Source organism: Hordeum vulgare, chromosome 7H (assembly GCF_904849725.1).
Source record: "Hordeum vulgare subsp. vulgare chromosome 7H, MorexV3_pseudomolecules_assembly, whole genome shotgun sequence".
In the NCBI taxonomy this organism is placed as follows: Eukaryota; Viridiplantae; Streptophyta; class Magnoliopsida; order Poales; family Poaceae; genus Hordeum; species Hordeum vulgare.
The window spans coordinates 238167547-238188867 of record NC_058524.1 but is presented as its reverse complement, the minus strand read 5'-3'; positions in this window follow the sequence as shown (position 1 = coordinate 238188867).

Sequence of the window (21321 nt, the reverse complement as noted above, 5' to 3'; positions counted from 1 at the left end):
GCGAACTACAAGGCTTGTCGAAGCATACTGATGACACATATCGAGACTGTCCTCTGTAAAAACAACCGTGAACAAACGAATCCACTAGATGTCGAACCCCAACCTCACATCATACATTTGTTAGAAGATTGTGTTGGGGAACATTGCATGGGAAACAAAAAAATTCCTACGCACATGAAGACCTATCATGGTGATGTCCATCTACGAGAGGAGCTTAGATCCACATACCCTTGTAGATCGCTCAGTGGGAATCGTTAAGAAATGCAGTTGATGTAGTGGTATGTGTTCACGATTCATCCCTCGAACCGTCCCACGATCCGTCCCACGAACCGTCTCGCGATCCATCCCACGATCCGTCCCGATCTAGCGCCGAACGGACGGCACCTCCGCGTTCAGCACACGTACAGCTCGATGACGATCTCGACCTTCTTGATCCAGCAAGAGAGATGGAGAAGTAGATGAGTTCTCCGGTAGCGTGACGGCACGCCGGTGTTGGTGATGATCTATTCCTGCAGGGCTCCACCCGAGCTCCGCAGAAATCTAATCTAGAGGAAGAACTACATGGTGTAGGTTTGAGTTGCACGTGGCAAAGTTGTGTCTCAAAAAGGCCTAAACCTCTAGTATATATAGGAGGAGCCAAGGGGTGGGGAAAATCCCTAGGGAGCCAGCCAAGGATACCTCCTTGGGTCGGCCGACTTGGGGAAGGGAGGAGTCCTTCTCCAATCCCACTTGGATTAGGACTCCTTCCTTATTTTCCCACCTCTTTTGGATTTTCCACTTTTTCCTCATGGGCTTTCCTTGGATGACTTTGTCACCCCATTATACCTTATTGTACATCCAATAAACCCATGTGGACCCCTTGGGGAGTGGTGGGCCCACCCAGTGGGCCCCCGGAACCCATTCTCCCGGTAATGCCCGAAAACTTTCCGGAATCCAAACACCAACTTCCTATATATCAATCTTCGTTTCTGGACCATTCTGGAAACCCTCGTGACTTCCGCGATCTCGTCTGGGACTCCAAATAATCTTCGATTACCAACACATATAACTCAACTATACTAAAACATCATCGAACCTTAAGTGTGCAGACCCTGCGGGTTCGAGAACTATGTAGACATGACCCGAGACACTCCTCGGTCAATATCCAATAGCGGGACCTGGATGCCCATATTGGATCCTACATATTCTACAAAGATCTTATCAGTTGAAAATCGGTGCCAAGAAGTCATATAATCTCGTATGTCATTCCCTTTGTCCTTCGGTATGTTACTTGCCCGAGATTCGATCGTCGTTATCCGCATACCTATTTCAATCTCGTTACCAGCAAGCCTCTTTACTCGTTGCTTGCAAGGCTTAGTCACATTGCTTGCAAGGCTTGTTTGTGATGTTGTATTGCCGAGTGGGCTCTGAGATATGCTAACTCAACGGACAAATCCCAGTCTTGATCCATGCTAACTCAACGGACACCTTCGGAGATACCTGTAGAGCACCTTTATAGTCACCCAGTTACGTTGAGATGTTTGATACACACAAGGTATTCCTTCAGTGTCAGTGAGTTACATGATCTCATGGTCATAGGAATGAATACTTGACATGCAGAAAACAATAGCAATAAAATGACACGATCACATGCTACGTTCATAGTTTGGGTCTTGTCCATCACATGATTCTCCTAATGATGTGATCCTGTTATCAAGTGACAACACTTTGTCTATGGTCAGGAAACCTTGACCATCTTTGATCAACGAGCTAGTCAACTAGAGGCTTACTAGGGACAGTGTTTTGTCTATGTATCGACACATGTATTTGTGTTTCCAATCAATACAATTATAGCATGGATAATAAACGATTATCGTGAACAAAAAATAATAATAACTAATTTATTATTGCCTCTAGGGCATATTTCCAACAGGTTGTCCTATAGGTAACTACTTGAACTCCCACCTATAAACTCCTGAAATTTTCTGGTGATGCAATCGGGTCCACGGATACAAGGTGTAAAATCCATCACTCAACTCCTAGCAATAACACTAACCCGTCCAGTGCATCACATCCGTCGACACACAACCAGAGATCTCAGAAACTCATCTACCTCAGATCCTCAAAACACAACGATACTAAGTATGGCAGTACATCCACACGCTCTCCACCAGTACTTGGGATGCCAGAGTCCTCTCGCCACTACTAGTATTGAAGCAATTTCGACATCCTCCGTCCTGAGATACTAAGAAATCAAAATGATAACGATGTGCTCAAGAATACCCTGGAGCTCAACTCCCCGGAAGAAATCAAGTCAGACAGGAAGCACCAAGACAAAACACCGTCACATTGACATCATATAGATTCCAAAAATATCTACGTGATCCTAAATTTTTTTGAGTGAGAAGAGGAGTAGAATCAAAATTATTACGTCAAGTTTCCTCACCACAGCATAGTAGTGGAGAGAAAAAAGAATCCTACTCTCCAATATATAACTAGACTCAATGCAGTTTTTCACTAGACTCGACTCGGCCAAGTTTGATCAATCAAGGGGGATCCTAGGTCGGTACTGCTATGATACCAACTTGTAACGCCCAAGATGCAATCCTATCCTTTTTTGGCACGAGGGTCTCGATAGGGATAGAAGCGCATCTCATCATTTTGCAAGAATGGATATCGTTACAAGTACATGTATTGACGAGCTGAGTATATGGAATTAGCTTACACTTGCCACAAGCTACATCAAGTGCACATCAGTACAACAACATAATCAATCATCATGAAGAAGAGCAGGGTCCAACTACGGACGAAAACAAACGATGAAATATCGATGTCCATCCTTGATATCCCAGGCTGTCGGCCTGGAACCCATCCTAGATCGATGAAGAAGAAGAAGAAACTCCAAATAGAAAAATCATCGCGCTCACATCAGAGTATCGCTTTACCTGAACCTGCAACTGGTGTTGTAATAATATGTGAGCCACAGGGACTCAGCAATCTCATTTCCAAAGGTATCAATACTACAAAACTTAATGGGTGGGGTATGGTTAAGTGTAGAGGCTGCAGCAAGCGACTAAGCATTTATTTGAGGTGGCTAACTTACGAGTACAAGAATAAGAGGGGGATGATCTACGCATAAACGGACGTGAACTAATAATGATCAAATGAATGATCAGGAACACCTACTTATGTCAAACATAACTCACCATGTCCTCAGTCGGAGAAGGAGCTCACGAAAGAGACGGTCACAGTTACGAAAGAGATGGAAAAAGTCGACATATTTTTATTAAGTTTACTTCAAGTTTTCTAGACCTGGATGTTAAAGAAAGTTTCCAAGTTTGCCACATAACCGCGGGCACGTCTTTCCGAAAGATTTAACCCTGCAGGAGTGCTCCAACTAGTCCATCACAAATTACCACAAGCCGCATGGAAATCCTCAATCACGAAACTCGTGATCTCCTCGGATTCCTTAGTGGAAAACCTCAACTCTGAGATAGCCTAAAGCATCACCGGAATCCCGATGCACAAGATATTTTGTAAAAGATAAAACAAGTCCAGCAAGGCCGCCCGACGTGTCGACGAACCCAATAGGAGCCGCGTATCTCGTTCTCAGGACACGACCTGATGGGACTATCTACGAGTTAAACCAATCCTCGGGTTTCCTGGTGGTGGCCCCGTAGGAAGCCCAGTTTGGACCAACACTCCTGAAGAGCACTGGCCCGGGGGTTTATTAATTATCCATGGGTTAATTACTCCCTATGTGTTTCATTAGTTATTAGGCAAATGTAGGACCAAAGTTGGGCCTTGCCAGACTAGTTTTAAACTAAGACAAATTATCAAGGGGGTCCCGATAACAACCTCGAGCGTGTTAGGAGCCTCATTTATGGAAAATAACACTAGTAGCCAAAACTAAGGCGGCAAAGGTGGAACAAAACACCAGGCTATAAGGCCGAGCCTTCAACCTTTTACCAAGTATAGAGGTGCATTAAATTAAATAGCAATTAATATGGTGGTATAACAAGGAACCCATGTTGTCACATGGAAGCAACTGCACCTGCAACTCTCAATGCTATCAAAAGGCTGAGCAAGCAGTAACATAGCCAAACAATGGTTGCTGGGTTGTGGGAAGATTAGATGTTTTCATGGCAATGTTGGGAGGCTGACATTTAACACGTGGTAGGCAGCGAGACATAGCGAAAGAAAAATGAGGCAACTAGCATGGCAATGATAGTAATGGTATCTAGGGAAATGATCATCTTGCCTGAGATCCCTCTTGGAAGAAGAACGAATCCGTGAAGCAAACGAACTGACGTAGTCGAACGGATCCTCACATTTCGACACGCTTGTGGAACTCTATCGAGAAGAGACAAACCGGAACAACAATCAACAAACAATATTCACCAGGGCACATCCACGATATGATGCACAACACGTATGATGCATGATCGTTTTAATTATGCAAGGCATGGCATAGCAATTCACAACAATTAAACACTACACATTAAGTGAAGCTCAATATGCAACGACTTTCATATGAACAAAACTCCACATATGGATAATTTAGTTCACTCCCGTTTAGGTACACGGCAATATTAAAAGTTGTTAAACACGGCAAGAGGTGAAGCACAAATAAACAACCTATCTAGTCATTTTAAATGAGGCCGGAAACATCATATAGCATCTCCGAACTGACCCCACTCGTTAACTTCAAAATCTATCCAGATTGTCCTAAACACATTTTATGTTTGTTAAATAGAAAAATAAAGTGGGGCATGCGAAACTAAACGTCATTTGTAGTTGGTATACATATATAGCTCATCTCCAACGGAGCTATGGTTAGCTAGCTATGAATTAAACCGACTTAGCATGGCATCATGTAAAACGAGGCAAACAGTAAGGTTAACGGTTTTAAATATACATGAGAGTTGGAAAATATTAATCTACACGAAATTCTACACATTATACATATCTAACTTATTTTGATCCCACGCACGGTTTAAAAGTTACGACCGTTTTAAAAATATGCACCTGGTCTGTAATTCTTGGAAAATCCCCGATAATTAGCTAAAACCGCAAAGGAAAAAATGACAACGGGCCGAATATGTACTAGGCCTAAACATGACATGGGCGTAGAATAGCTATCCTAGTGTGGGCGATAAAGAGGGGCAAAGTGGGGAGCTCACCTGCGTGGCCACTTGGGCCGGCGAGGCTTGCGAGGTTGTGGCCACCTTGGGCTGGCCTGGAGGCGAAGCGGGCTGGCGGGGCACTGGGCCTCATGGAGCGGCGGGGCTTGGCCGGGCAAGGCCTTGGCTGGAGAGGCACATCGGGCGGTGTGGTCAATGGCTAGATCAGGCGGGCCTTCGATCCTCCCTTGCTCCTCTATGAGCATGAGGCCATGGAGGGGCGGCGGGACGAGGCGACGTGTAGGACGCCGACGAGCTTGAGGTGAGGGGCGACGCGGGGCAGGTTGGATACGGCCGCTCCGGACTCATTTCTGTTGGTTCTGGGTCAAGACCAGGTGGGGACGACCGATGAGCTTCGTAGATGGATCTACAGGGGGACATCGGAAGGAAGACAAAGCTCGGTGAGATAGAGGGACAGCAGAGGAGGGAGGAGAGACAGAGGAGGCGTGTGGCGGGATTAACCTGGCCGGCTCTGGCGGGGCCCGAATGCACGAGCGAGGCAGCTGTGAGGCAAGGCGTGAGGGAGGGAGAGTGGCTTGGACAGCGGCAAGCACGGGCGGCGGTGGTTGCGCGCGGGCCGTCTGGGCTCCGATGGGCTCGGGCGGGCCTCCCTCGGACCCACTGTAGGATCAAAAGTATGTCTAGAGGGGGTGATTAGACTAATTGGTAAGATAATTTTTTTGCCTTTTCCCAATCTTATTTGAGAGGCAGCTATGACAGTTATAACAGGTCAAGAACACCCTACACATGCAGTTCTTATAGTATTGCAGCGGAAAGTAAAACATGCAAGTGTAAAGTAGAGGAGTAAGGTAGGGAGATCAAACTCATAAGGTTGACACAACGATTGTTGGCATGGTTACGATAGGTGGCGCTATCATACGTCCATGTTAGTGGAGACTTCAACCCACGGAGGGTAACATATGTGAGAGTCCACAGAGGGCTCCACCCACGTAGGGTCCACAAAGAAGCGGCCTTGTCCACGGAGGAGTATCCTTATTCACGGTAGATCTTCACTAAGTAGGCGATCTCCTACAAACATCTTGGTTCAACTCCACAACACCAAGTAGGAGGCTCCCAAGTGACACCTAACCAATCTAGGAGGAACCACCCTCCAAAAGGTAATATATGGGGTAGATCAATGAACTCCTTGCTCTTGTGCTTATAAAGATAGTCTCCTCAACACAAATCTCTCTCACACAGAATATGCATGGGCTGGAGAGGTTGATTTGGTGGAAAGCAGTTTGGGGAGGCTAGAGGTCAAGATTCAAATGATTGGATTGGAATATCTTGGTCTCAACACATGAGTAGGTGGTTCTCTCTAAGAAAATGGATCTGGAAATGAAGTGTGTATTCTGAGTGCTTCTCCCATGAATGAGAGGTGGGTGAAGGGGTATATATAGGCAGCAGCCAAAATCCAACCATTACACACAAAACAGCAAACTCGGTGACACCGAAGTGGACAACTCGCTGGTACCGACTAGTACTAAAAGTGTGAACTTTGAATCTCGGTGAGACCGATAAATAGAACTCGCTGGCACCGAAAAGATGACTAACGGTCAGATGGCCAAACTCAGTGGCACCGATACTCAAACTCGGAAATTCCAATTTTGTGTATCTTGGCAACAGAATTTTGGTCACACTGAACTCGGTAGCACCGATGCAGTTTCGGTTGCACTGATTTTGTGGGAATGGCTAGGGTTATGTCTTAGGTTCAAACTCGGTGGATCCGATGTGGCAATGTTGGTTACACCTAATTTTTGAATGTGGAACTTGACATAGTGGATATGTGGGGGAAAATGACTGGGTGTTTTGGTGGCTAACTTTGAGCATTTGAGCAATTAGTTCATTTTACTACATTACCCCCTTTTAATAGTATTGGCTTTCCCATGGACTCAAAAGTGATTTCTCACAAATATAAAATGAAGAGTCTTCTAGCTTGAAGCTTGAGCTAATATTATTCCTTTCTCCACATAAACCTTAAGCCATAGCATCTTTTGAACTTTTCTGAAATATACTTGGAAAACACATTAGTCCAATGATGCATATGTTGTGATCAATTATCAAAACCACCCTAGGGATCAATTGTGCTTTCAATATCCCCCTTTTTGCTAATTGATGACAACATATAGATCAATACTTCGACAAAAGATATAATAAATGATTAGCATCAACGCTTTGAGAAGTATGTGAAAAGCAAGAGCTCCCCCTAAATTTGTGCATTATTTAAAATTTGCGTTTGAATGCAAATGCACAATCGATTAGGATCATGGGTTACTCTTCATGTCACATACATCTTGGTGGTGCATAGAAAAAATAGCCATGCACATGACACCAACAAGATAAGTGAATGATCATCACAAGGATAGCTTAAAGATAATATCGTAGCATCACACAGGATAAAGCGTATGATCAATCACAGAGACAGGATAAATTTATCCAAAAACAAAGTCAAAAGTTCTCTCTCACACGAAGTCTATGATCTATACATTTCTCCCCCTTTGGAAACAAGTTACCAAAAAGTTCTTTCTCACACGAAGTATAGAACTACTCGTCTCTCTAGGCAGCTGATGATGGAGTTGATAAAACAACGTCTGCGAAGACATTTGCAGATGTCTCTGGAGCTGGAGGAGTTGATACTGAAGGAGATTGAGCTGGAGCTGGTGCTGAAGGTGCTGAAGCTTGTGTTGGAGTTGTATGTCTTGTCTCCTGAACAGGAACAACAACTGACCGAGGCCGGGTGCTGAGCTGTGTAGTAGTGGGAGGAAGAGACTCATCCTTGTCATCATCATCTTCATCTTCATCCTATGAGCGTGGAATGTCCACAAAGTCAACTTCATGTTGAAGCTGTCTGACAATGCTGGTCAACTCAGTTACCTTCATATCCATGTTGTGGAATTTAGTCTCCACAACTCTCTCGAGGCTCTTCTGATTTTGCATGAGATCCTGAATGTTTCTCTCCATGCCTTGGACAATGCTTACTAGAAATGCCATTTGCTCAGCTTGAGTTCTGAGCTGTGGAACTGGAGGTGGCATGTTTCTAGCAGCTTCAGCCTCTGCTGCATGTGCTGTCATTCTTGCTTCAGCTGAGTTGGGATCATTCTCAACCATCACAACCTCATTATCTTCAAATTCAGGCTAAAGAAGTAGATGTAGACGATCAAGTTGATATGCATGCTTACCTAGCTTGGCATTGATGAGCATCTGAATATAAGGTGCATATCCACAGGATCACTTTTGATCCGCAACAGTCCTTTGGATAGTCTCAACTATCAAGTTCATCACTCTAAATCTGGTATGGGTATCAAGTAGGTGCAGCAGGTTGATTGAGTATCCTTTGATCAGCTTCTCATCTCCTCACTTAGGCATGAGAGTGTATCGTAGTATAGTGTTTGTCATGGGAATACCAGCTTGCAGAAAATATACTGAGCCAAACTTGTGACTGGCCAAGTACTGATGTGGAATGGTCTTGTACATGTTGGCCATGGAGTTGTGATTTACCTTAGCATCTGCACACACACGTCTACATCTGCTTCTTCCTACTTGGCAACACAAATGATAGCAGCCCATTCAGCAATTATAGCGTCGTACCTGTGTCCATCGGTCATCCAAACCAAAGAGTCATCATAGAAATGAATTGTTGCATAGAATTGCATGATCATCCCGTCATTCCATGGGGTCATCTCCTTCCCAACAAAATCTTCTATGTCAACTAGCCTTAAGTTCTCTTGAACATGTGGAAAGAAATTCTCATTCTCCTTGATATATGGCCAGTCGACATACCTCATATCACTGACAGCGGGACTCTTGGCATACAAGACAGTCTCATAAAAATCTTGTTGTTCCTTGGTGTGAAATCTTGGGTCAACAACAGTTCTTCTTCTGACAGCATATGGATCAGCGGCTCTCCATTTTCTAAATCTGGCATCCTTCCTCTTCTTCATGTCTTCTGCTATAGGATGAGCATCATTGTGGAGTGGTACGTATGGTCTGAGCTTCCTGGGAACTGGAGCATTCTCCTCTTCTTCCTCTTCTGCAGCATGGGCACTGGATGCAGGGCCTTTGCTCTTAGCAGCTGCAAGTACATCTCTGGTGGTTTTCCTGGAAGCTACAACCTTCTTTGCTTTAGCAGCAGGATTTGGAGCAGACTTCATTGCATCACCCATCAGCTTCTTCTTCTTTGGAGGAAATGGGATCTCCTCAGGAGCTTCTTCCTCAGCTTCTTCTGGGTCTTCAAGCATAGAAGTCTTTCTGCCAACAAGATGGATAGTTATCTTCCTGGCCTCTTTACAGTAGCCTTCTTTGCAGGTGCATCCTCTGCAGTAGCTTTGTCCTTCCTAGCATATTCAGGTGCTCTCTGCTCAGCAGTGCTGGCATATATCTTCCTCACAACTTTCCTTGGAGGGGCCTTAGGAGGGTCTAAATTTTCTTCTCGCAAAAATTCTGAGTCTTCCTCATCAGAAACTACCTTCCTCCTTTGCCTGGTGGCTGCTTTGGGCAAGCCATGGGAACTAGGAGATCTAGGGTCTGAAGCAGTCCTCTGTGGACTAGTGCCCGAGCCCATCTCAACACTCTACTCTCTGAAATCATTATGAATGTCATCTAAACCTCACATACTCATAGACAAGCACATCAGCAAACATCAGAACCCTAGCACGGTGGCGGTTCGGCTATGGCGACGACGAAGGAGCAGATTTCGTCGACGACGTCAAGTCCGAGCGGCGACGGCTCTCAGGGATTCAAGGCGATGGCCTGGGGTCTCGGGTGGCAACGAGGGTTTGGCGAACGAACCGTTTTGACAAAGTGAAATCAAAAGGTCCGGTCCACACGTATATATACACGTGCGCTGTCGGTGTCACCGAGATGGAAAAATCGATGTCACCGAGTTCCTCAACTGTCAGTAGACAGGGAAACTCGGTGTAATCGAGTTGGCGATTCCGATGGTACCGAGATGAGAAAACCTGATCAACTTTGGAAAATCGGTGGCTCTGAGTTTGTGGAGTTGGTCACACCGAGTTTTTCAAAGAGGTTTTGGAAGGCAGCCTTTCACGATACTGAACTCCGAGTGCATCATCACACAGAGGGATTGACAAGTGCTTGTTGAAGTTTTGTGATGAAGCATGAATAGAACTTGAGATGAGATAGCATAGATAGCTAGAGAAGGGTCCTAGGCATTCTTGTCCATCCAATTGGCAAAAGATAAAACAAGAGCCATATAACAACAATTGGATGTCCTCAAATGATTAAATTCATGCAGACCAACATGCTCACACCATAAGGATGATGATACAAACAAGGTGAACATGCACAAACATCCTAGCAGCTATCAAGCACTTGGGCGATGACAAGGACATCTATATATGAGTATATTGACATAAGAGCCAAGTAATAATACTTGATCATAGGTCATACTCATCCTTAAGCACAAGTGGGGTTACCACTTTTACATAAGCATTAATGTGTTCATATCCTTAGGAGATGCTCATACTCAAGTATTAGAGTAAAGCTCCCCCTTGATATGATATCCCCACAAAGAGGGATCAACTAACCTTGGGTTTTGTCGTGGAAGACTTCAAGTAGGTGAAGTAGTGGTGGATGCTCAAAGTTGATGAAGATCATCTTGAGTTGGGAGCAATCCTTGTTGTTTTCATACTCTTCTCACCAACGTGGGTTAGTCCCCAAGCAAAAAGGAACATATGCGAGTATTTCTATGGACATGGAGTGAAGCACAAATGGGATGATGTGCAAAGATGCATTGATTACCTAGTTCCTTGCTTACCTTTGAGGGAATGTGTGACTCCTTGAACTAATGCATAAGGTTGAGGTTGATTGCATATAGTTCTTGCCAAAATGAATAAGAGTGAATTTCATTGGCAGACTCACCCCTCAAGAACTTCTAGTTCTTCCTCTTGGGAATCCACATTAAATTGATGTGAATCCTTGGATTTGTTGTAGCACTTCTTGAGGTAGAGCTAGTAGTATCCTTGGGAACCCACTTGACCTTGGCTTGGGGTTCTTCTTCAAATAGGTCAATGTCATCTTGAAGCTTTCCCTTGCCCTTGTGGTCTTGTGGTAGAAGGCCATCTTGTGAGCTTGTTCATTCGGGGGGAGTAGGATCATACTTCTCCTCTTGGGGAACAAACTTAGGAGTGGGATATGGACCTTCTTCCCATACATCTCCGTTGACGTTGAAATAGCCAACTCCTTGTTTCTTGCGATGTCCTCCTTGCTTGCGCACAATTTCCTCGAATTGCTTACTTCCGGCAAGACTCTTGAAGACACCTCTCTCTATAATCCCTTTCAATAAATCATTTTCTTGCTCAAGTGTAACTTGGCTAAGAGAATCGTTAGTGGAATCAATAAAGTTACTAGCAACAACATTATTGGATTTAGCTTTAGCATTGTTTTTACTAGATGAAGAAACCTTCTTGCCTTTGTTACTAGTGTTCTTAGGCTTAATTTGTGGAACAAAATTAGAAAAGAGTAATCATTTGGATAGATAAGAAGAACTCTTCTTTTGAAGGTCATCATTGATTGCTTTTAAGAACTCATGCTCTTGCTCCAAGTTGAGCTTCTCGAAGCGTAGCTTCTCATGGGTTCTTGCAAGCTCTCTATGATCATCTAGAGTAGTCTCATGAGCTAACTTCAGAGTTTTTAATTCTTGAGTTAGTCATTCAATCTTTTTCTTATCATCATCATTCGATTTCACTTGACTAGCATGATAATTATCAAGTTCTTTTTAGTGCAATCACTAGTTTTATCTAGAAGCAAGTCATCTTCTCCTAACAAGTCATCCACATCAGTATTGAAATCAATATACTCGGGGTGTGATACCTTGGGGCCTTTAGCCATGACGCAGTTTCCGACTCCCTCATTTGGTGAATCAAATAAGTCATAGGAGTTGGAGGAAACAAGTGCAATGCTGGCAACACCTTCATCTTGACTACAGTGAGAGTGGGAGTGATAGCTTCTCTCAGAGTGGTGATCAAATTCGGAGCCAGAAACCCATTCACCAACATGAGCTTGATGTCTTCTTCTTGAACTGCTCTTGGTGTATTTGTCCTTCTTCTCCGGTTCCTTGCCTCTCCGTGAGTGTCTTTGTTCATAGTAATCTTCTCTACTCCTTCTCTCTCTGCAAGGTGACTCATCTCTTAAGCTTCGTATTTGAGGTGACACTTCTCTTCTTTTGTAGTGAGTCGAGCACTCATTTGAGTAGTGTCCGAGTTTCCCACATTTGTAGAAGTTTCGGTCACGACTGGACGAACGTTTCTCATTATGTCTTGAACTTGAGCTTCTATCTTTGCACTACTCTTGTAGAACTTGTTGAATTTTCTAGCCATGAGGCTTTATCTCTTCATCAGTGACAAGATTGTCTTTTGAAGTAGCGGGAGCATTGCATGAAGCTTTATAAGCACCGTTTGACTTGTTGTGTAGGAAATCTTTGTCTTCGAGTGACATCTCATGAGCAACAATCCTACCAATGACTTCAGTTGGCTTGAGATCTTTGTAATTTGGCATCATTTGATCAATGTGCACACTCTGTCATACTTCCCATCAAGAGCTCTAAGTATCTTCTTGATGACGAATTTGTTGGTCATCTCTTCACTTCCTAAGCCGGCAATCTCATTGGTGATGAGAGCTATCCTAGAGTACATTTCAGCGACTCCTTCACCATCCTTCATCTTAAACTTGTAAAGTTGACTTTGAAGCACATCCAACTTAGATTCTCTGACAGAATCAGTAACTTTGTGCATATCAACCAAAGTATCCCAAATCTCTTTTGCATTCTCAAGACGACTGAACTTTTTGAATTCTTCAGGGCAAAGGCAGTTGAAGATGATATCGTAGGCTTGAGCATTAAGTTGCAACATCTTCAGTTCATCAGTTGTCGCATCACGATCTGGTTCGGGCCCTTCTCCAAAGAAGTTACCTTGAACAGCAACACGAATAATAGCCCAAACATGAGGATTAAAGCCAATAATGTGCATCTTCATTTTATGCTTCCAACTAGCAAAAATAGTGCCATCGAAGTATGGACCTCTATGATGATAATTTCCCTCACTAGATGCCATACTCTCCTAGGTTGCTAAACCAATGAAAATGAGACCAATGCTCTGATACCTCTTGTAGGATCGAAAGTATGTCTAGAGGGGGGTGATTAGACAACTTGACAAGATAATTTTTTGCCTTTTCCCAATTTTACTTGAGAGGCAGCTACGATAGTTATAACAGGTCAAGTACACCCTACACACGCAGTTCTAATAGTATTGCAGCGGAAAGTAAAACATGCAAGTGCAAAGTAGAGGAGTAAGGTAGGGAGATCAAACGAATAAGGTTGACAGGGCAATTTTTGGCATGGTTCCGATAGGTGGCGCTATCGTACGTCCATGTTAGTGGAGATTCAACCCAGGGAGGGTAACGGCTGCGAGAGTCCATGGAGGGTTCCACCCATGGAGGGCCCACAAAGAAGCGGCCTTGTCTATCCCACCACGGCTTCCATCCACGGAGGAATATCCTTACTCATAGTAGATCTTCATGAAGTAGGTGATCTCCTTTCCCTTACAAACATCTTGGTTCAACTCCACGACACAAAGTAGGAGGCTCCCAAGCGACACCTAACCAATCTAGGAGGCACCACCTTCCAAAATGTAATAGATGGGGTAGATCAATGAACTCCTTGCTCTTGTGCTTCTAAAGATAGACGCCTCAACACAAATCTCTCCCACACATAATATGCATGGGTAGGAGAGGTTGATTTCGTGGAAAGCAGTTTGGGGAGGCTAGAGATCAAGATTCAAATGATTGGATTGGAATATCTTGGTCTCAACACATGAGTAGGTGGTTCTCTCTCAGAAAATGGATCAGTAAATGAAGTGTGTGTTCTGAGTGCTTCTCCCATTAATGAGAGGTGGGTGAAGGGGTATATATAGGCAACAGCCAAAATCCAACCGTTACTCACAAAAGAGCAAACTCGGTGACACAAAGTGGACAACTCGGTGGTACCAACTAGGACTAAACGTGTGAACTTTTAATCTCGGTGAGACCGATATATAGAACTCGGTGGCCCCGAAAAGGTGACTAACGGTCAGATGGCCAAACTCGGTGGCACCGATACTTAAACTCGGAAATTCCGTTTTTGTGTATCTTGGCAACAGAATGTCGGTCACACTAAACTCGGTAGCACTGATGCAGTTTTGGTTGCACCGATTTTGTGGGAATGGCTAGGGTTTTGTCTTAGGTTCGAACTCGGTGGGTCCAATGTGGCAATGTTGGTTACACCGAATTTGTGAATGTGGAACTTGACGGTGTGGATATGTGGGGAAAAATGACTAAGTGTTTTGGTGGCTAACTTTGAGCATTTGAGCAATCAGTTCATTTTACTACCTCACCCCCTTTTAACAGTATTGGCTTTCCTATGGACTCAAAAGTGATTTCTCACAAATATAAAATGAAGAGTCTTCTAGCTTGAAGCTTGAGCCAACATTATTCTTTTCTTGCATCGAGGGGCATCTCCAAATAAACCTTAAGCCATAGCATGTTTTGAAATTTTCTCAAATATACTTGGAAAACACATTAGTCCAATGATGCATATGTTGTGATCAATTATCAAAACCATCCTAGGGAGCAATTGTGCTTTCACCCAGGAGGGCCTAGCGTGAGGTGGGAGGAGGCAGGAGAGGTGGCTGCTGGCTGAGGCTGGAGGGCACGGGGATCAAGGGGGTCCAAATTAGGTAGGTGGCGGCTTTTTAAATAGGAAAGGGGGCTAGGGTTAGGGGATTTTCGCCCCGATTTCGACCGTGCGATCGATATCGGATGGTCTCGGTTGCTGGAATGGATAGGTGGGCTTAGTGGATGTGTAGAGGTGTCTACGCCAAGAAGAGAGGTGAGGTTGGTGGCCCGAAACAAGGTTTTGAAACAACAAAAAAACACCTGACAATAAGCCAATGATGGTGCCGCTACGGTCGACCGTTCGGGTATCGAACGGACTCCGATTGCCACAAAAATTGCCGAGCGGCCTACCTACATTAAAATAAGACCGCACGCCAAGTTTCAACCCAATCCGAGAGTATTTTATACACACCTTAAAAAACAATATTTTAATGGTGTCGCGGGCGTGTGCGTGTCTGGTTGGTTAAAACGGTCAATGAAAAAACGGAGAGAACCGCAACTTCTAACGGATGCAAGTTTTGAAAACTGGCGGCAACGGAGTGCCGATGCAATGTAGAGGATGCACATGATACGATGATGAATGCAACAAATAATCTAATCACACAGCGGCAACGGAATTAAAGGGCAATCTTCTGGAGCGTCGGTCTCGGGCTATTACAGGTATCAGAGACTTCACTGTGTGGTGATAGATTTCGTGATTTGTTTATGAGATATGTAGATCGGCTCAGGTGCGGTTGATGAGATCGGTCGTGCACGTCAGTGTTAAAGGTTCGTTTTATGAACTTGCTTCCGTGATCGTGATGCAGAGGTCGTGACACGAATGACCCCTACCGATCGGTTTCTGCTGTCGGGGTAGATAGTGGAATGTAAATGCAGATGTAGTACGTTAAGATCAATGAGATTAATCAAACCAGAACAAAGATCGAAACCGTGGGAATGTGATTTCTGCAGTGCTGAAATCTGTTGGAGCAGTCTGAGTAAAGCGGGCATAACTTTTGCATACTAACTTCATTTTTTCTCCATGACATGTCAAACTAAAGGGAATGAAAAAATGCTTTTGACCAAGCGAAACCTTGGAATATTACATCTACAAGCGTGAAGAGGGCAAAGTGTTTGTCACTCGACATGGAGTTTTCCTTAAGAAAGAATTTCTCAACCGGAAGGCTAGTGGGAGGTCGGTCCGACTCGAAGAAATGAGAATCACACGGGGACGTTCCAGCACGAGATTCAATCACACCGGAATTGGTCATGGAACCAGTAGAGGAATCGCACTGGTTCCATGGAGGTCATAAAGGTTGCGCAATATGCACGGCTGCAATGAGTTGGTCTTGGAGAACAATGAGCCGACCACGTATGCGGAAGCGATGGTTAGCCCTGATTTCGAGTTATAGCTTGAGGGCATGAGATCCAAATTAAATTACATGGATGACAATCAAGTTTGGAATTTGGTTGATCCGCCAAATGGCATTCGAGCCATTGAGTGTAAATGGATCTTTAAGAAGAAAACTGATATGGACATGTCGCTAAAGTTTATCGAAAAGTTCAAGGAGTTGACTACAGTGAGACTTGTTCACCAGTAGTGATGCCTAAATCAATTCGGATCATTCTTGTTATATGTACATATTTCGACTATGAGATATGGCAAATGGATATCAAAATGGCTTTCCTTCATGGAAATTTAGCTGAGGACGTGTATATGACACATCTCAAGGGTTTTGTTGATCCAAAGAATGCTGGAATGGTATGGAAGCTTCAGAGATCCATTTATGGATTGAGGCAAGCATCTCGGAATTGAAACTTTCATTTTAATGAAGTTGTCAAAGAGTTTGGCTTCATTAAGAATGAGTATAATCATTGTGTATTCAAGAAGGTCAGTGGAAGCTCAGTTGCATTTCTGATCCTTTATGTGGATGACATGTTATTGATTGGAAATGATGTACAAATGCTTGAATCTGTCAAGGACTCATTGAAAATAAGTTTTTCGATGAAATACTTGGGAGAAGCAGCTTATATTCTGGGAATCAAGATCTATAGAGATATATCAAGCATACTTATCATATTAAGCCAAAGTATGTATATAGACAAGTTGTTCAAGTGGTTCAACATGCAAGATGCCAAGAAAGGGTTCTTGCCCATGTCACATGCATTAGCCTTAGCAAGAATCAGAGTACCTCGACTCCTGATGAGCGAAGACATCAAACTCGTCTTTGAAACCTAACTCAATCATGAATTCATGAGAAGGCCATTCACATGGTTGTACCTGTGAGTTCCTCGGTTGATAAGGATCGGGTTCCCGAATCGCGAGACGGGGACCCCTCTTGCTTGAGGAACCACCATGATAGTTTCTCCTGAACATCTTCCTTTTCTTAAATTTCCAGCGACTCAAAGAAAAGTGAACAAGGCTCAACGAAACTCATAGCAGCTACTCCTACAAGTGCCTAGAGGCCATATTCCGCATCAAAACTACTTGGGACTAGCTAAAATTAGCATGCAAGCCTCAAGAACAGGGTCACCATGGCAGCAAAAAATACGTGACGTATAAGGCACTAGAGCAAAAACTAATTGGACCAATGGAAGAGTCACATACCAAGGAGCAGTTTCCCCAAAACAGTTTGGTGAATGGTGCTTTGCACAAGGAGATCGAAAATCACAGCAAGAAGAGCAAGATCACGGGTTTGAGCTGCGAAACTATTTTTCTGGAGGTAGGAGAAGCAGATGGGAGCTAGAATAAGTGGAGGGGGTACACGTGGGCCCCACAAGCCTGGTAGGTGCGGCCAGGGAGGTGCCCGCGCCTCCAGGGCTTGTGGCCCACTGGTGCAGGCCCCTGACTAGCTCTCCGTCTCAGTATTTTTCAAAAATTCTAGAAAAAATCATACTTGATTTTCTGGACATTCGGAGAACTTTTATTTTCGGGGTACTTTTCTATGGGACGCAAAAAGCAGAAAATAGGAAAAACTAAAGCTAAATCTATCATTTTTCTTCTAAGCAACCGAAGGTGAAAGCTTGGAACAGAGGTTTGTGACGCCTCGATTCATCCATCTCATGGTCATCGAAAGAAATCCGTCAATGAGGTTGATCAAGTCTCCTCGACAAACTTTGTCGAATCGCATAAAGGAAACGGAGAATTTTCGAATAATCACTAGGTTACCTCAGTGGGGATGTGGATATCCCCAACAAGCAAATCATACTTCATCTTAACAGTAGGTATAGGGCATTCAAAGCTCCCAATAAGAATCGGTGAAGTTTTTTCGATAGCATTGATGCAATGTACTCGATCTTGTTTCTTTGGAAAGTGCACGGTATGCTCATTACCATTGACGTGGAAAGTGACATTGCCTTTGTAGCAATCAATAACAGCCCCTGCAGTGTTTAGAAAGGGTCTTCCAAGGATGACCGCCATGGCATCATCCTCGGGAATATCCAGGATAACAAAGTCTGTTAAGATAGTAATGTTAGCAATCACAACAGGCACATCCTCGCAAATGCCGATAGGGAAAGTAGTTGATTTGTCGGCCATTTGCAGAGAGATTTCAGTGGGTGTCAACTTATCCAGTTCAAGTCTACGATAAAGAGAGAGAGAGGAATAACACTAACACCGGCTCCAAGGTCGCATAAAGCAGTTCTAATGTAGTTGCCTTTAATGGAGCAAGGTATAGTGGGCACTCCGGGATCACCTAGTTTCTTAGGAGTTCCACCCTTGAAGGTGTAATTAGCGAGCATGGTGGAAATCTCAACCTGGGGTATCCTCCTCTTATTAGTAACAATATCCTTCATGTATTAGCATACGGAGACATTTTGAGCATATCTGTCAAACGCATTTGCAGAAAGACAGGTCTAATCATTTCAACAAATCGCTCAAAATCCTCATCATCCTTTTTCTTGGATGGTTTGGGAGGAAAGGGCATGGGTTTCTGAACCCATGGTTCCCTTTCTTTACCATGCTTCCTAGCAGCGAAATCGTTCTTATCGTATCTCTTATTCTTAGGCTGTGGGTTATCAAGATCAACAGGTTCAATCTCCACATCCTTATCATTGCTAGGTTGAGCATCATCATGAACATCACTATTGATATTATCATTAGGCTCATGTTCATCACCAGATTGTGTTTCATCATCAGAGACAGAGACATCGTTTGGACTCTAAGGTGTAACAGCAACAGGGTTGCTAGCGTGCAAGTTCCTATCATCTTTCTTCTTCTTCCTAGGATGACTAGGTGCATCAGTGCTAACTCATTGAGAATCTTGTTCAATTCTCTTAGGATGACCCTTAGGATACAAAGGTTCCTAGGTCATTCTACTGCCTCTAGTGATGACTCTAACAGAATTGTCATTCAACTCACTGAGCAAGTCATTTTGAGCCTTAAGTACTTGTTCTACCTGAGTAGTAACCATAGAGGCATGTTTACTCAGGAGCTTAAGATCATTGACATTTCTGTCCACACAAGCACTTGAATGACTAAGCATGCGAGCATTCTGTTCCAATTGTTTGCTAACATAATCATTGAAACTTTGTCGTTTAGCAACAAAGTTATCAAATTCATCCAGGCATAAGCTAGCAGATTTATCAAAAGGAATACCACTCTCATCGAATATACGAAGAGAAATTACCTCTACTACCTGTATCGGGTTATCAAGACCATGGATCTCTTCGATAGGTGGTAGATTTTTGACATCTTCAGATTTAATGCATTTCTCTTTCATAGATTTCTTAGCTTCTTGCATATCTTCAGGACTGAGGAATAGAATACCTCTTTTCTTCAGAGTTGGCTTCGGAGGTGGTTAGAGAATAGTCCAAGCATTCTCATTGCACAAGACATTATTCAGTAGGATCTCAGCTTGTTCCACAGTTCGTTCCCTAAAAACACAACCGGCACAACTATCTAGGTGGTCCTTAGAAGCATCGGTTAGCCCATTATAGAAGATATCAAGTATTTCATTCTTCTCAAGAGGGTGATCAGGCAAAGCATTCAGTAGCTGGACGAGCCTCCCCCATGCTTGTGGGAGACTCTCTTCTTCAACTTGCGCAAAGTTATATATTTCCTGCAAGGCAACTTGCTTCTTATGGGCAGGGAAATATTTTTCAGAGAAGTAGTAGATCATATCCTGGGGGCTACGCACACAACGAGGGGCAAGAGAAATGAACCAAGTTTTAGCATCATCCTTTAGCGAGACAGGAAACAGCTTAAGGATATAGTAGTGGCAGATCTTTTCCTCGCTCGTGAATAGGGTGGCCATATCATGCAGTTTGGTAAGATGGGCTACAACCGTTTCAGACTCATAACCGTGAAAAGGATTAGATTCTACCAGAGTGATTAACTCAGGGTCGATAGAGAATTCATAATCCTTATGGGTCACAAAGATAGGCGAAATGGCAAACTTCGGGTCGTATTTCATCCTAGCGTTGAGATGTTTTTCTTTCCACTTGCGCAGTAATTTATCAACATCATAGCTATCCTTACACGCAAGAAGGTCCTCAGCTATCTCTCCCTCCATAACATAACCCTCAGGCATATCAGGCAATTCATATCTAGGAGAGCTAGTTCTATCACGCAAAATAGCAGGTTCTACTTCAATAGTATCAACAGTTTCAGAAGTATCATCACATCTAGCAGCAACTCTAGCAATTTGTGAATCAAGGAATGCACCTAGTGGAAAAGCATTATCAAGCATAGCATCATCACAAACATCATGGGTAGCAGAAGTAGCATCATCAAGCACAGGCGACATATCAAGATTTCTAGCAGCAGGTGGTGTCGCAAACATACTTATAACTGAAGGTGAATCAAGTGCAGAGCTAGATGGCAGTTCCTTACCTATCCTCGTAGTTGAGGGCAAGACTTTAGTTCTTGGATCTTTTGGATTCCTCATAGTGATCAGCAGACGTAAATCCCAAGTGACTCAGAGAATATAGCTATGCTTCCCTGGCAACGGCGCCAGAAAATAGTCTTGATAACCCACAAGTATAGGGGATCGCAACAGTTTTCGAGGGTAGAGGATTCAACCCAAATTTATTGATTCGACACAAGGGGAAGCCAAAGAATAATCTCAAGTATTAGCAGTTGAGTTGTCAATTCAACCACACCTGAAAGATTTAGTATCTGCAGCAAGGTATCAGTAGCAGAGTAGTGTGATAGCAACCGTAGCAATAGTAACAGTAGCAGCAATGACATCAGTAGCAACAGAGTAACAGTAGCAGTAGAGTAACGTAGCAAGGACCAGTAGGAAAAACTCATAGGCATTGGATCGGTGATGGATGATTATGTCGGATGCTATTCATCATGCAACGGTTATAACACGGAGAGATATATAACTAGCTCCAGTTCGTCAATCTAATGTAGGCATGTATTCCGTATGTAGTCATACGTGCTTAGGGAAAAGAACTTGCATGACAGCTATTGTCCATCCCTCCCATGGCAGCGGGGTCCTAATGGAAACTACGGGATATTAAGGTTCTCCTTCTAATAAAGAACCGTACCAACGGAATAACACTTAGT